This window comes from Ascaphus truei, chromosome 7 (genome assembly GCF_040206685.1).
Source record: "Ascaphus truei isolate aAscTru1 chromosome 7, aAscTru1.hap1, whole genome shotgun sequence".
NCBI classification, from domain to species: Eukaryota; Metazoa; Chordata; class Amphibia; order Anura; family Ascaphidae; genus Ascaphus; species Ascaphus truei.
This window is the reverse complement of record NC_134489.1, coordinates 27,162,448-27,166,455: the sequence shown is the minus strand read 5'-3', so window position 1 is coordinate 27,166,455 and position 4,008 is coordinate 27,162,448. Positions and strand designations below refer to the sequence as shown.

General features: G+C 46.3%; 1 non-coding gene across 1 annotated transcript; it reads right to left on the bottom strand.

Moving 5' to 3' along the window:
* Positions 1-3,607: 3,607 nt before the first annotated feature.
* On the bottom strand, positions 3,608-3,794 carry LOC142500306 (U2 spliceosomal RNA). Its single transcript, XR_012802900.1, has one exon. It is a non-coding gene; the product is annotated as a U2 spliceosomal RNA (small nuclear RNA).
* Between the last annotated feature and the right edge of the window lie 214 nt (positions 3,795-4,008).

Genomic DNA, 4,008 nt, shown 5'->3' with positions numbered 1-4,008 from the left:
TTTATTTACAGTGTGTTAGTTTCACATGGTTTACTTTTCAGAAAACAAAAAACCACCCGCACATTACAAAAACCCCAAACATATAATCATAACCATCAAACATAAAAATGTATCTCACTTAAACATACTTCCCAGTTTCCTTAAAGTAGTGCTCCCTAAAGAACTGAAAGTCATGTTCCAACATTTTCTTTTTATTTGATATAACCACCTCTAAATTTCCCATTTAGTCTTTTGCATCCATGTACATGAGTCTTTAGAAAAACCTTGTACCACCTATCTCCTTCCCCCACCTTTTCCTCTACTTCCGCTATTTTCTTTTTTAAATCTCTTTCTATTCGGGTCTCTTCTCCTGCATTCTTTCTTCTTTCTCCCACTCCACTAACTGTTTTTGTCTTTTCTTTCTCTCCACTACTGCTCTCCCCATTCACTTTCCTCTGTTTTTTACTGCTGTACTGTCTCTTACCACTTAACCCAGGATCCCCTATTTTCTCCTTAAGCTTTTATGTTTTTTTCCCAACTTATGTCCATTCCATTTCCTCATTCTCTGGCGTTTCTGCTACAAAGTCCATAGAAAGTGTATCTGATCCTCTCTGTTTAGTGACCTGTGCCCCAATCATAGACCCCAAAGTCTCTTTATTGTCCTTCCCCCCTATTTCTAGGGTCTTTACAGTCTCTGCCCCGTCCGGGCTCCTCGAACTCAATGTCTCCATGTAACAGGGGAGTTATCCCTGTTCAGGTAATGTGCCTCTAATCCAGCAGTGTGCTGGTTAACTGCTGGTAGTCAATTAACAAACACCACCTGCCTGATTAGATTGCTTAGAAAAGCTTGTCTTTAGAGACAGGAAGAGAGACTCCTTAGCTCACACCTGAGCTGAACTTGGAGACAGAGCAGGGATTGTCCTTGACTCTCACAACTTGTCTTGAGCCCTGCCAGAAGAAACAGCAGAGCTGCTTTCAAGACACAGGGGAAACTTCTAAACCTGAATGCTGACAAAACCTGAGGAAAGGTAGCAACGCAGGAACAGAGAAGATTTTCCCTCCAAACCACAAGGAACAGATAAGACTTTCATTTATGAGACTTTATATATCTGCTTAATTTCATGCTATATGTTTGGGGCTGGGAGACATGCTTATCTAAAGGGAGTGTGGACTGCATACAGTAGTGTTTCACTAGAAATACTCCCAAGTGAACGGAAGCTTTGTTTACCCCTTGTTTGGATGGTTTCCTGATGTTAAGGAAACAGGCGCAATAAAAAGCCTTATTTAATTTCACTATAAGCAGACTCCCTTGCATACCTCTGTGAGCGTCCGCCTACTGCACCGACACACTTTATTCGAGCAAATACCCAGTATGTACCTGGCAGATACCTGGAATGCGCCGCTCCTCACCTCTGACAAGCCCCGTTGCGTTTGCCTTCCCAGCCTGGGTTCATGCCTGGCTGACGGGCGGCTGATCTGTTAAATGATAATGATTAGGATGTAATAGGCTGCAATGCTTCGCGTGTCTACCAGATGGCATAAATTCATGAATTGTAATGCAGTATATATAGATATACTGTGCAGTATTGCAGCCAGCGGGAATAAAATGCTTCAATCCCTGCCTGGAAATAACCCAATATACTGGGGCAGAAAACAGTCACAAACCTCAATACACCCGGGTATACCCGAATTCGTGGGACTAGCCGAGCTCGAATAAAGTGTGTCGCCAGTGTACACTCCATATTTGAAGGTACTGTGGATTCTAAATCTTCCTGGGCCAAAATCCTTATCTCCTCACTGCCAGGTACCTGCGCTTTGAGATACAAAACACGATCCTCTTCTTCTTTCTCTCTCCTTTGTTCTTCCACGTAATTCTCTGTCAGGATTGGATCAGTCTCTATCTGTGAGACCTCTGGACAGGCCATTCCAGCCTCCTCCTCTGCAGGCGCCTTCTCAACGGCTGCTGCCTGTGCGTATGACCGCCTCGTGCACTGCCGCATTAGGTGACCTTCACCACAAATGTCACACTTTCGTGGAGCCTTGCAGGACGCTGCCATGTGCCCCTCTTTCCCACACACTCTACAAATGATTCCAGTCTTTGGGCACTCTTCCTTGGTATGCCCGTAAGTGAAGCAATATCGGCAGTACATAGGCTGGACTTGGTATGTCAAGAACCCCCGATCTCCTCCAATACTAAAGCTGGCGGGCGGCTGTCTGACCCCTCCTATGCAAGAAGGGTCTTTCTTAAAACATACCCAAAACTTCGTTTTCCCGTTGAATACGCCATACGCGTTGGTCTGTTCCACACCTCCCTTTACTAGTGAGCAATACCTCTCCAAGAAGAAGGTGATTATCTGCTTGCTCACATATGGATTGTACATATTTACCAGGATCTGTCGTTCCTCCATCATAAAGCAGGGATAGACGGTAATTCCTCTCAGCCAGTCGTTCTCTGCATTCGCCTTGCAGGTCTCGTATACTCCCAAAGCATCCGCCTCACGCTGGAAGGTGACATCGTAGATCCCTTGGCGGGGGAAGTCCTGGATGCAGTACAGCAATCCCGTCCCGACATCGCACAGCTATCTCAGCACTTTCTCCACTATCAGCTTCAAGACATCACTGGAACGGACTTCTTCTCTGGCCAGGAACCGGACCGTGTTCTTTAGATGCACCTCCGAAAAAGTCGCCATCTCACCACCCACCGAAACGCTCGGGATGGCGCACCTCCCCAAAAGCAGCAGACAGCTTAAGACCCCGAAGGGTCGATTCTGTAAGGCCAAGGAGGTAAAGTCCCAGCAGGCCCTCTGACTAAGACACTTGATCCTAGCCAAAAGGGCGAGAAGCGATAACCAGAAATGGGCACCTGCCGAGCGCCGCCCAAGCAACGCCCGATGGCCGGGGGCACTACGCTTTAGGGAGAAGGGCAGAGGGAGCCATTTGCTGCCCGCTTTCCTCCTCCCCCAGCATGCCTGCCTCCACTCCTTCCAACACAGCTCCAGGGAGTCTATGCAGCAGCAGTGGCGACGACGACGACGGATGCAAAAGCCAAAGACTTTCTATGTAGCAAAGAAAAGCAGCCACACACACTGCCGGGGGGGCCCACAAAACCAACAAACAGGCAAAAAGGCACATGCTTCCAGTTCTTTTTCCTGCACCAGCCTTCGCCTGTTCATTTGCATAGGAACCGCCCACTTTTTCTCTGCTCACCGACTCGTCTGGGCTGCCATGAAACTCAGGCAGCAAGCAGGCAGTAGCTGGGGTTTTCAGTTCAGGTCATTTCAGCCACCCATTGTGACATCAACCTAGCAAGTCAGGCTTTTGCTGCTTGCTGCTGGCTGCAGTGTTTCCTATGCAGGCTATTTGGCTACAGCTTCAACAGGAGTTTCTTAGGTATCTGCTCCTTCGGACTGAATTAGGCAACAGGCAGCACTCCTGCTCCATGCGAGCTGAAAAGAAAGTAGGAAGCCAGGCAAAAGAATGAACAAGACACAGCAAAAAGAATGAGGCTTTATTTTGTCGTCATTTCTTCTTCTTTCTTTACAAAAGAAAGAGCCAAAAAAGAAGAGCATGCTTCTATTTTTGGCCGCTGTTTGTTTCTATTTTTTCATACAAGTCAGATATCCCCAAAGGGAAGTGCACCGGTCCTGGAGGTACTGCAATACCAGGTCAATGCGTGGAGTGGACAGAGCAAGCTCTTCTTCCATCTCCCTGTTCTAAAAATTCATTTAATATATGGTCCCCAGATAGGGGACGTATCAGATATTAAACTGATCGGAACAGATTTTTCTTTTTAAATATTTTTATTGAACAGTTATTTTATATACAATTTTTTACTTTTCGGAAAAAAATAAACCACCCCAACATTACAATCACCCCAACATAATACAGTTCATTTCATATTCTTTCAACATGCTTTGTACACACTTTTTATTTCACCCCTTTAAGTTCCTTCTTTCTTTCTGTATGCTTTTACTCCACAGGTTCCCCTGTGAAGTGGAGCATCGGCCCGCCTCTTCTCTCCAATACTCC